General features: G+C 39.4%; 1 pseudogene; it reads left to right on the forward strand.

The window, feature by feature from the left end:
* Positions 1-11030: 11030 nt before the first annotated feature.
* Positions 11031-13002, forward strand: LOC120290274 (annotated as a pseudogene).
* The last annotated feature ends 622 nt before the right edge of the window (positions 13003-13624 follow it).

A 13624-nucleotide genomic window follows, 5' to 3' on the forward strand; every position in this document is an offset into this window, starting at 1 on the left:
ACTTAGTAATCCCTGCACGTCAGGGATGAGCGATTTGCCAAAATTCCCATCACCGTCCTTGAACTTGTTAAAGATTTATGTATGGCCAAGTGGGGCATGGGAAAAGATGCTATCATAAAATGCTATGAAAAAATTCTTGTTCAATATTTAGATCAACTAGAAATGATGAAAAATTTACATACTAAACCAAATTAGAAGGAGGGACTATTCACCTTTTAAAGCAAAATTGAAGAACTCGATATATGAGAATCACAGAGATAAATATGAGAATCATATAGAGATAAAGGTTAACGAATGAAGAAATCAAAATTAGAGTAAACTAAAAATGTTAATGATATTTGTTTGTTTAAATATGATCAATAAAATAAATCATTAAACTTTTGTTTGCAATATAATTTTGCCAATTGATTGATCAATGAGAATTGAGCATCACATACCACATGAAACATGGGAACCACGTTGTCTCAACAATCGAAAGAGAAGAGCGATAGTGTCTAGGTCATTGTTGTTATCATCACAATGAAACTCAAAATAACCTCTGCGGATTTGTTCCAGCTCCTTATCTATCTCAAGTTCAAAATGCTAGGCGATTCCTAGGCGTTGGATTTGATCGATCAAGTTCAACTTTTCCGCAGGTTTATACATTGCACTTGTCAACATCTTCCTCACTTCTCCTTTCAATCTGTCGATTCGTTCCTCTGCTATGCCATGAGAACGCTACAACAAATATAAAATTGTAAGTTCAAAACAAATTAGAGGATAATCACTTAAATTTAGTTCAACAGGAACTTCTTCTGTTTCTTTATCAGATGTGGTAGGATGGTGCAAAATAATTCAAGATAATTGCGTTCTATGCTCTTCGTATTTAGAAAACATAACGATCGAAAACTTTTCAAAATACAAACCAAGAAAAAGAATAATTTAAATGCTACCAGTGAGTTGGAGTCGGAAGCATATTTGAGAAAGTAATCTCCCCATATGCTTGGATGAAAATTTGCCGATCGGCGTCCTTCAACGCAGCCCGTTTCTTGAGGAAGAGAAGAAGATGGGATTACTGAAAATCGAGCAGACATTTACGTTTCACTATTTTCTAAATGTAGGTGCCTGACGAAAGACAGACGAAGAACACAAGAGGAGAGGATAGAGGCTTTTCTGTGAGTGTCGCAACCTTGTTGATGGGGGTACTTATAGGCTCTATGTCATCCTACGTTTGAGAGAATAAGGAACAGAAAAGGTAAAATTCTATTTTATTAAAGCACGCTGTTCCCCCGTTATTCGCGGGTACGCCACCACGGTTGAAATAGCTCGTGCCATCAGAGCTAATGCATATGTCTGATTCTGCACGTGTCTGGTTATGCACGAACTGAGGCCGGCACCGGCTTCAAATAGCACAAAACACGTGAAGTTCATTTCGCTAAGAAACTTAGCGATATTATTGCCGCCTAAATAAGCTCAATATTTTTAAGGAATATGTGCAATAAGAGTCCTAAAACTTATTACGATAATACAGTCGAGTCCTAAAATTTACAAAATATACAATCAAATTCTAAAACTTATTAAATTGGTGCAATAAACTTATTTCATTAACTTTGTCTAACTTGACTAATGAAAAATCCAAACATGACTTTCTTTAATATTTTCTCTTTTCTATGTGACGATGACTTGACTAAAACACAAAATATAGAGTTAAAATAACGTCATTTTGATCTAAATATGATTTTTAATTTATATTCCTATTTTTAGAACCTTTCTGAGGATTAAATTAGCTAAAAGATAAATTTCTTGGTCTAATTGTGTCCTACTTTGGTAGCAAATTATTTATAACTCAACTTGGCTCTAATTACAAGTTGATTCGACATGCTTTGCCTTTTCCTCTTTTTTGGCTAAGGCTAATGTCCATATCAGCTATTTTCGTGATTGCTTCGCCAAAAATTGACAACCTTCCAAGATAGGGAATGATGATCCGAGCAAAAAACATGAAAAGAGATATGGAATGATTCTTTGTTGGAAAATGAACCGAGAATAAGAGAAAAAAGTTTATTTTATTAAAGCACTTTCTTCCGCGTTAATTTTTTCCACGTGTAGGCCACCAAGGTTGACTAGCTTGTGAATGCGACGATGGAACTAGTTCCTGTCAATCCGAGCTAATGCGGGTGATTGTGCACGAAAATGATGATGGTGGAAGTAAACTAAAGAATGAGGCCAGCACCGACTTGGAAAATAGCATAAAACAACTGAAGTTCTGGATCATTTCGCATTAAAAAAAAAAAAAAGATACTGGCACAGCCATATGATTTCGGAGAGAAAAAAAGGATAAAACTTAGGAATACTAGTGCCGCCTAAATTAGCTCAATATTTTAAAAACCTTTCCAAAGATTGAATTAGCTAATTTTTTTTCTTGCTCTAATTATATTTAACTGGGTAGTAAGTCATATGTAACTCAACTTGAGTTGGCTCTAATTATTAGTTGGCTTGACATGCTTTGTTTTATTTTCTGTTTTGATTAGGGTTAGTATTTATATTAAGTGTTTACGTGATAGTTTCGCCCAAAACAAAAATGTCAACAAAGCACCTATCAAAGTATGGATCAATGAACCAATCAACAAAGGATGTGAAGGGTCCTTTATGATGGCAAGAAACTTAACTAACAAGAAAATCAAAGGTACTAATTCTGTAGACAATCATGTCTACTCAGGTAAAGATATTGGAAATACAAAGATAAATCGAAAGGTAAAATTGAATAACTGATGTTCATTAATTAATTGATGGTCCTGTTACAAATGGTTATAAAACAAACCCACTATTCAATAGTCATCATGTCTCCCCCCTCTAATGCCTAGCCTCATCACTTACTTTTTAAGATTGTAGTTCCACTTCTAGGAAAATTTCAACTGCCCATGTTTCCTGGCCTCTAACATTAGCGGCTCCTTCCATGACCTAATGGTTATGTTAGTCTTATAGCTAGGTTGATCTTATTCGAGACCATATGAGTAGAGGGAGGTTTTGGAAAAGGTTCAAGGGCTGGCTTCTTTTCTTCACTAATCTTTCTTTGCTTTTCCATTTCTCTAATATGATTTTGAAGAGTAACAATATCCCTTTGATCTTGCCTTGGAGCTTCGTCAATAATTGAAGCAATTGATGTAGCTCTAGAAGGGCCTGTATCTTTTGGAACCGTTTGCCAAGGCTGGGAAAATGGATCTGGAGGAGGAACAAATTGTCCATCCTGTGGGAGCTTGATTTGTCTTCTCAATTTTTCCATTTCAGCCGTTTGGTCTTCCAATTAATGATAAGAGACATATCTTCCAAATTCCATCTACTGAAGTCTATTTTTGGGAATGTCTCAAGCAATTTATGTGTGACCAAAGCCGTTTGATCAACTTCCCGGTCGACATGATCAAGACAAGCTTGGATAGTTGAAAGATTCATGTTAATTGTCTTGAGAACATTATTCTAGGTCAAGACATCTTCTAACTGCCAATTCAGAACAACTTCAATAGTTGTAACTTTCTTTTGCCTTCCATGGTCATCAATATCCCTAGACTTTGGGACCTTAGTGATATGATGGGATCGATTATGAACATTTGTAAATTCTTCTAGTACCGGGAATGGGACACTGGAATTAGACCTTTCCAAAGGTAGAAAGTTTGAGGACTAAAACATATCGATAGATGGAAGGACAAGTGATGGTTCTAGTTTTGGGGAACATGAAGATTGAGGTGTTTTGGGTATTTCAAGAGGAAATGAGTTCTTTTTAACCCATTTGTAGATGGGTTTATAGAAGGGTGAGACAACTGGCTTTTGGGATAAGGTTTCATTTTCAATGGCGATTGAGGAGGTGGAGGAGGTTCACATGATTCAGGGATTTTTGGAGGAGGGTGTGGTCGAGGTGGCCCATATGAGACCATGAATTGATATCTTCTTCCGTCTTCACCAAGAGGTCCAATGGTGGGGTCTCTGTTGTTGGGATACATTACGCGAAAAGACAGGATCTTGCAATTTACGTCAATGCGAAATCACTAGAGAAATAAACGAGAAAAATAAGGATACCAGAAATTTATGTGGTTCGGTTCGAGTATTGGTACCTACGTCCACAGGGAGAGCCAGTAACAAATAATTTACTATAATCGGATAATCAGAGTTTACAATCGTTCAAAACGCTCAAGTGTTTCACATACCTAGATTTAATCCCAAACTCAAAGCTCACTTGGATATAAACTCACGGCACAAAATTATCGAGTATTCAAGCTCAAAACAGAAACGCTCTACGTACCTCGAAAAACAAGAACAACTTCTTTCTTTACTTTCACGTACGTATCTTCGCTTCAGCAAGCGGCGCTCCTTACGGCTTCTCTCTGTGTGTGGCTTGTAGCTTCTCACGAAAAATTTTGATATAAATATGCGTGTGCCCAAACGGTCAAAACTTTGACCTAGGGCCCACCTTCTATTTTTACTTTTAGGCGTCACGCGGGAGACGCTGCATCGGCTTCAATCGTGGAGTGCAGGTGTGTGCCCAGAGTCAACACTTTGACTTGGGCCCCCACCACCAGGTTTCCTTTTTAAAGGAAATTCGTAACTGCAGGGATTCTTTTCCTTTTTTATTTATTTTTTGTCTTGGTTCGCACGTCCCATAGAAAATTTAATTCAAGCGAATCGCGTTTTTGCAAACGTTCAAACTTGAGACATAATTTAACAATTCTCCACATTGGCTCGATATTTGAAGTCAAGTTATAGTGCTCATCATTTACATTACTCTCCAATGCCTCGACGGGCACTCACTCTCCACAGACGCCAATAGAACTCAAGTAGAGCTTGAGCTTCGCCAAAGGAATAGACTTAATCATCATGTCTGCGGGGTTATCTACTGTAGCAATCTTTTTAACAAGAAGAATACTCTTAGCTAAGACATTTCGGATGAAGTGGTATTTGCTATTGATATGCTTTGTTCGCTCATGATAAATTGGATTATACGCCAAATATATCGCACCTTGGTTATCATAGTGTATATCCACACTTTTCTATTCTAACCCAAAGTCCGAGAGCAAATTTTGTAACCATATCACCTCTTTTGCTACAAAAGTTAGTGCAATGTACTCTGCCTTAGTCGAAGACAAGGCAATATGATATTGTAAGGACGCTTTCCAACTAACTGCACCACCCGCTAATATAAACACATACCCTGCTAAAGATCTGCAATCATCCAAGTCACCGGCGTGATCCGAATCCATAAAACTAGTGGTCTCACTACCATTGCTATAACTTCGATATATTATACCAACGTCTGTTGTCCCCTTCAAATATCTGAGGATCCACTTTACAGCTTCCCAATGAGCTTTATCAGAACGCTTCATATAGCGACTAACCATGCTATATCAGGCTTGGTGCACACCATAGCATACATAATACTACCCATGGCACTAGAATAAGGAACACGAGACATATGCTCCTCCTCCTCCTCAATCTGCGGTGATAATTTATCTAAAATTTTAAAGTGCTTCGCTAAAGGTGTACTTACAGATTTTGCCAACTGCATATGAAAACGCGCCACGATCTTCTCAATATATTTCTTCTAAGATAGACGTAAAACTCCTGTAGCCCTGTCACGCAAAATCTCCATACCCAAAATTTTCTTTGCAGCACCTAAATCTTTCATCTCAAATTCAGCATTTAATTGCATCTTCAGCACATTAATATCAAACATATCTTAGCTGCTATCAACATATCATCAACATATAATAGTAGATAAATCAAATAACCATTCTCCAATCTCATATAGTAAACGCAACTATCCATCTGACTTTTTGTATAGTCTTGACTAGTCATGAAAGCATTAAGACGTTTATACCACTGCTTAAGAGATTGTTTTAATCCATACAAAGATTTTTTTGACAAGCAAACATGATATTTCTTACTCGGAATAACAAATCTCTCTTGTTGTCTCATGTAAATCTGCTCCTCTAACTCACCGTGAATAAATGCAGTTTTTACATCTAGTTACTCTAACTCGAGATCTTGCGAAGCAACTAAGGTAAGTAAAACACGAATAGAAATATATCTTACCACAAGAGAGAACACCTCGTTGTAGTCAATGCCTTCACACTGTGTATATCTCTTCGCCACAAGTCTCGCCTTATACCTTGCTGCCTCGACACCGGGAATGCCCTCTTTCCGTTTAAAGACCCATTTACTTCCGACAATCTTTTGGCTCTTGGGTACTTTGATCAGCTCCCGTGTCTAATTTCGATGAAGTGATTCTATTTCTTCAATCATAGCCCCTAGCCACTGCGACGACTCCGAACTAGCCATCGCCTTAGAGTAAGACGAAGGCTCATCTGTCTCCACCTCATCACCTATAGTCAATGCATAAGCAATAGCTGTATAACCATAATGTACCGGTGATTTAATTTGCCTTTTTTTTTTTTTATCTATATGCGGATATAGTCTGTTGCGGCTTTGCTGGTTGTTCACTATCATCGACTTCAAGAACTACGTCTTCATTTGTAGTCTCAACTCCTGTTACTTTCGAGGTCTCTGGAGTCTCCACCTGAAGCTCCACCTCACTTATGACACCATGATTTGTCTTCTCTGCTGGTTGTGTCTCAGAACTCCTCTATTGAAGCATTGTAGTCTCATCGAAGATCACATCTCTGCTAATTAAAAAACCAGGTGATTTGGGATTGGTGCACCACAGTCGGTAGACTTTTACCCCCATGTGCATAACCCAGAAATATGCACTTCTTTGCCCTCGGCTCAAGCTTACCATCACTCGCATGAGCATACGCAGGATATCTGAATATACGTAATCCGAAATAATCAACAGGTTTCCCCGACCATACTTCCTTAGAAGTCTTCCACTCGATAGCAGATGATGGAGATCGATTAACCAGGTAACATGCCATATTCACTACTTCAGCCTAAAATTCCTTGCCAAGTCCTACATGTGAAAGCATGCATCGAGCTCGCTCAAGCAAGGTTCTGTTCTTCCGTTTTGTCATGCCATTCTGCTGTGGTGTCTTAGTTATTGTATAGTGTCTCACAATACTTTCTTTCTCGCAGAACTCAGTAAAATCTTTACCACAAAACTCCATGCCATTATCGGTTCTTAGGCACTTGATTTGTATATCTAATTGGTTTTCAATCAATGCCTTAAATTTCTTAAACCAATCAAACACATCATATTTGTGTTTCAGAAAGTATACCCATACTTTCCTCGAATAGTCATCGATAAATGTCAACATATATCGGGCACCTCCTTTAGAAGGAACCGAAGATGGGCCCCAGACGTCTGAATGAATATATCCAACTAGTCGTTTGGTCAAATGAATAGCTGTAATAAACTTAACTCAGTGTTGCTTCCCATAGATGCAGTGCTCACATAAGTCGAGCTTCCCTGTCTTCTGACCATTCAATAACCCCTTTCACTCAATATCGTCATACATGCTTCACTCATGTGCCTTAAATGCATATGCCATAATTGAGTCAAGTTAGAGTCTGACTCACTGATGAAATTGTAGTAGTTCTAATCACGGTCTCTCCCAGTAGATGATAGAGAGTATTCACTTTCTTTCCTTTCATCATTGTCATAGTACCTCAAGAGATTTTCAGTACTCCACCTTCAGCGATGTACCTACACCCGATGTCATCGAGTGTCCCTAGAGAATAAGGTTCTTCTTGAGCTCCGGTATATGCCTCACATCTGTCAATGTGCGCACCACCCCATTGTGCATCCGAATCCGATTTGTCTCCATCCCCACAGCCTTATAGACTGCATTATTCCTCAAAAGAACCTTGCCACCATCTGCAGCTTGGTAAATATTAAACCAGTTCTTATGAGGTGTCATATGATAAGAACACCCTGAATCTTGCACCCATTCGTCTCCTGACGAAGTAGTAGTCACACATAGAATAGCTTCTACATCACTATTGTTCCTCTCGGCAACGTTTGTCACACTGCTTGTGGCATTCTACCTATCAACTTTATTTCTCCGTTTTAGACAATCTCTCATGATGTGCCCCTCCTCGTGACACTCAAAGCACTTCACGCGTCTCTTGGACTTTTTATGGCATGATTTCGATCTGCTTTTACCTCTGCCGCTACTAGGCCCTCGATGTTGTTCTCTACCCCTGAATCATTAGTGCTTGTGCTACTCCTTGCGCCTGACTGTTATCACGCAACTTTCTCTGCCCACTCCTTAGAAAATAAGGCGGACTTTACCTCTTCTGAGGTAATTGTGTTACGTCCTTACAACAGTGAATCTGTAAAGTGCTCTCATGAATCTAGTAAATAGGCTAACAATATCATGCCCTGCTCTTCATCATCAAGTATCTTACCAATATTCTTCAATTTAACATTAGTTTATTAAATTCATCTAGGTGGGTTCTGATAGATGTACCTTCAGTAGATCTAAATTGAAATATTTTCTTCAACATGTACAAGTGATTGTTCAAACATTTCTTCACATAGAGTGCTTGAAGTTTTGCCTACAATACTGCGGCATCCTTCTCCTCAACAATCTCTATTATGATCTCATCTGACAAATTTAACAAGATTATACTCTTTGCTTTTTCCATTAGCTCTACCCTCTCATAGGCTTTCATTATAATTGGTAACTCATCTTCACCTTCTAGTACTTTGGCCAAATCTTGTGTTATCAATAAAGCCCGCATCTTGATGCTCCATAACGCAAAGTTGTTGCTCCCATTAAACTTCTCGATTTTATATTTCCTCTCAAATATAATTGCAATAACAAAATTTCCAGATAATAATCAGACAAGCAAAAACTCCAAATCACAATCAAGAAATCCAACCCTAAGCTCTGATACCAATTATTGGGATATATTATGCGGAAACGACAGGATCTTGCAATTTACGTCAACATGAAATCACCAGAGAAATAAACGAGAAAAATAAGGACACTAGAAATTTACGTGGTTCGGTTTGAATATCGATACATACGTCCACGGGGAGAGCTAATAGCAAATAATCCACTATAATTGGAGAATCAGAGTTTACAATCGCTCAAAATGCTCAAGTGTTTCCTACATCTAAATTTAATTTCAAACTCAAAACTCACTTGGATATAAACTTACGGCACAAAATTATCGCACATTCAAGCTTAAAACAGAAACGCTCTACGTATCCCAAAAACAAGAACAGCTTCTTTCTTTACTTTCACGTACGTATCTTCACTTCAGCAAGCGGCGCTCCTTACGGCTTCTCTCTGTGTACGGCTTGCAGCTTCTCATGAAAAATTCTGATATAAATATGTGTGTGCCCGAATGGTCAAAACTTTGAGCTAGGGCCCACCTTTATTTTTACTTTTAGGCTTCACATGGGAGACGCTGCATTGGCTTCAATCGTGGAGTGCGTGTGTGCCCAGAGTCAACACTTTGACTCTGGGCCCCCACCACTAGGTTTCCTTTTTTAAGGAAATTCGTAACTGCAGGGATTCTTTTCCTTTTTTTTTCCTGTTGTCTTGGTTCGCACGTCCCATAGAAAATTTAATCCAAGCGAATTGCGTTTTTACAAACGCTCAAACTTGAGACATAATTTAACATATATTAAGGTACCTTTTGTAAAATTTATCTTTTGATCGTTTCTTTCTTATTGATGGTCTATCGTCTTCTTCGTCATTTGGAGGATTTGTGCAAAGGGAGCACTAACAATCTAGATCCCAAAAACAATGTCCTGTCTGGGGATCCTTATAATAATGAATAGGGCGTCCCTCCAAGTCAAAAGATTCAATCATGGATTTTGGATCTAGTTGGCCTTCATCAACTAGAACATGGGCTGCAAAAGGTTGCATCATAAAAATAATAAGAAAAATAGAAGATTTGGACTCTTCCTTTTCCTTACTAAATCTGATGACAACCGTGCCATCTTTCTTCTCAGTGAACTGAGACTCCGTGGATTGGATCAATCTAGAGTTTAGTGGATTTCTTTCATAGTTAATTACCCATGTGTCAGGGAATTAATAGATCTCGAGGGATTTATCTAGGAACATGGATGTAGGAGGTTTGGTCATTATCCACTAAGATGAACAGGGCATCTTCGGAACTAGGGAAGTTGAGGTCAATGGCGTGATTTTGGACCCAATAAACCATTTTGTAATGTAAGGTGGCGGCAATAGAATCTGGAGTTTGAGCTGCTCTAGTAATTTGTAGTCGAACCTTATGGGCTGAGAGAAGTCATGAATCTGAGAGAGCCATACTAAAATTTGGAAACAATGTAACAAACATTGTTCCTACGTTGAGGGTGGTTTGAATGATATTGATACAAGCATGCTGGTGGTCCAAGAAACGGGTGTCTAAAAGCGCCATTCGAGCAACCATGGGTAATCCCTTCATTTCATGAAAGGATAAGCAAGTCTAATGGCACCAAAGTGAAGGTGCATATAGCCTTTCTATATCCACTAGTGTGGAAAGTCAGAAGGTATTTGAAGAGTGACAGAGTGTTCTTGTTGAGTAGTTGGAATAGGTCGCTGGTCGAATTTCAAGAATTGAACATACTCTTTAACTTCTTTAGGAGTATGCTTAATAAGCTACTTAGGGCGCGCATGGTAAAATTTCTGTTTCTCAATTTCTCAATTTCTCTGCGTTCCGGGAACAGGTTTGGAAGAAATCCGTTTGGTAACGCAAATTGATTTCTCTATTTCAAACAGAGATTTCTGTTTCAGAAAATTGTTAGTAGAAATAGAAATTGTTTCTATCCATCCCCTTCTTCCTTCAGCAAATATCGACTCTTCTCTCCTCACTACCGTAGCTTTCCCATTCCTTCTCCTCACCTCAAACCAGAAACCCTAACGACTCCGAAGCTGTTCATCCTCACCGTCGCCGCTCATCTCGCCCTCGCCCTCGCCCTCGCCGCTCATCTCCACCGGCCAATTTGCTCCGGTCGTCCCGTCCGACCCGCCTTGTCCGTCCGTGTCCCCAGTCGCGCTCCAGTCGCCATCGCCCAGTAGCCGTCGTCGTCGCCCAACTCAGTAGCCGTCGCCGTCGCCCATCTCCGTCGCCGTCGCTCAACTCCGGTCGCCGCGCCCATCTCCAGTCGTCGCCCATCTTCGTCCGCGGATCCAGTCGCCCAACTCCACAAAGCTAAGACGGCGCGTCGTTTCGTTCCCTTCTCCTTCACCTGGCAATCTCCGTACCAGCGTTGAATCCATTTTCCATCCTCCATAAGCAGAAGGCAGAAAAGGCAAATGGCGAGCGACGAAGAAGAAGAGAGAGTTCTGGAGGTTCAGCTGGAGCTCCAATTGCAGGAGCAGAGGGACTCCCTTTCTTCGCTCAAGGAAGCCCTTGCCTCCGACCCTGCCAACACCGAGATCCTTGCGGTGCGTGCGCTTCTTCTCTCCTCCCTCGTTCGTCTTCTTGGTTTCGGTTTTTTTTTCCTTTCTGGGCACCGCTTTTGGCCCTTGGAAATTGATGTATTCTGGGTTTTTGAGAGCTTTCTTGATCTGGGTTTGGTTGTTCTTTGGGGAATATGCGTCTTGGGGAGTTGCTTGTTATCTGGGCCTGTTTGTTTTGTGTACTCTATTGCTTTGCTTGTGATGTTTGATTGGTGCTGAGGTCAGTGGAAGCCCCCAAGTTACGATTCTGATCATTTTTTCGATGAGTGCTTGATAAACCCAAGAGCAATCTGGAGAGGTTTCATTACGTCAGAGGTACTGTCGTGTTGGGCATAATTATGATCAGCTTATCTCTAGCTGCGGGTTACGGAGGGAGTATGCATTTTGAGTTATGTCTATATTGGATAAAGATACTCGGTGGCTCTAGTTTCTGTGTGTTGCATCAGTGAATCGTGCGTTAGCAGTCGATGCTTTAAGATGAACTCTATTTGCATGATGAAGTAAATACATGTGTGTAAGGTCCTCATCCATGGAAGGAGGGTGCTGGTGGTATTTATTTATTTATTTTTCCTTTGGGTTCCAATATACTCTACTTCCGCAGGTTCATGAAGAGCTGGTTTCTGCAATAAGAGATGTGGAGGAAGGGCTTTTTCACCTTAAGCGTGCACGTTTGTTACGGGAAGTTGATTCAGTGGTACAGAAGTCAGATTCTGCTGTTGAGGATGTTAAGGTGTAGTCTTTGGATACAAATGATGTTGAAGCTGAGCCTCTGGAGGAGCAAAGGTACTCCATCGGGTCAAAATGTCGATTTCGCCACAGCGATGGTCACTGGTATAATGGTCAGATTGTTGGATTGGAGGGCTCACAGTTGGCCAAAATCTCTTTCCTCACGCCGACAACTGAAAATATGCTGGTCAGTGCAGCTTTCTTTCTTTTCTCCCCCATTACTATAAGCATAGGCTTATGTATTATGTTCCTTTCAAGACAACTGAAGAAAATACGATAAGTAGTTCATGTCACTATTTAAGTCCTTCATTGAGATCCTGATAGTAAAGCTGGTGTATGGAGAAAAGCTGAGCTTGAATCATGGGATGATGAATGTGGTCTTGGACAAGTTGTTTTCCGGGATGATGGAAGCTCTGCAAAGCTTGGCGTTGATTGTATAGCACTATCTGAGTATGCGGAAATCGGTGATGAAGAAGAGAGTGATTTAAGCTCAGAGCAATCTGACTCTAGTGACTATGAAGAAGAGGACCCTCAGGGTCTGGGATTTCTTGAAATCACTGCAAATCAGAGGGGTGTCCAGACGGAAACTGCCATCTTTGCTAAGTGGGGAGCATGTATACATACAGGATACCCCTACTAGCTCGAATTCCTTTCCTAAAGCACCAAATATTCATGCTGATGTTGTTCCAGAAATCTTAATAGTTTCGACACTTCACTTTTTGTAGCTGATGTATAAAGATATCTGGACTAGGACTAAGGACTAGATTGCTTTTGGACAGAGAAGGAAGAGAAAGAGTGTTATGACCTTTTTTGAATTGGGTGTGCCTAAACTGCAACTGATACAGAAATTTTTTTCCTCCTGATGTGATCTATTTGTTAGATATAAACATCATAACCTTTAGAGCCATCTTGTTTGGCACTTACTCATTTTATCGTGATTTTGGCGTTTCACATGTTAGGTTCGTGTTATAGACTGTATACAATTTTGTTGTGGTGCTGCTACTTGATAGGTACGGATCATTAAGGAGTTAATTCCTAACTTGCAAGGTGTGCTATTGAGCTTTTGGCTAAAACAAAGGAAGTGTATTACTGAGTTATAGTGTCCTGATTTGCTTTTTGATATGATCCTACTTTGCCAAAAAATTATAATGAAAACAGTAGCACTAGTTACATGCTTTGAGTTTTGTCTAATACATCCTAACACTCTTTAAATTGACCAGAAATGTGGATGTGAAGTAATCAGTCCTACTTTGAAGTAATACATCTTGAATGAGGAGAATAAATACATTAACTATTTGCATATTAGCATTTGAAACTACCAAATCTTTTATAGTTTGCATATTAGCATTTTTTATACTAATTACTAGATTTTATTTACATTAATTGCTAATGTTTTGAAGTTCTTAACTACTATATCGAATTACCAATATAAATTAAAGTGATTTACCAACTTTTATCAAATTAAATTACCATAACAAGCATCAAGAAAAGTGAGGTAAAAGGATGGGGACAACATGATTCATAGAAATAGAAATTTTTTTCTGTTATCAAACGGA

The sequence above is a fragment of the Eucalyptus grandis genome, chromosome 2 (genome assembly GCF_016545825.1).
Source record: "Eucalyptus grandis isolate ANBG69807.140 chromosome 2, ASM1654582v1, whole genome shotgun sequence".
NCBI classification, from domain to species: domain Eukaryota; kingdom Viridiplantae; phylum Streptophyta; class Magnoliopsida; order Myrtales; family Myrtaceae; genus Eucalyptus; species Eucalyptus grandis.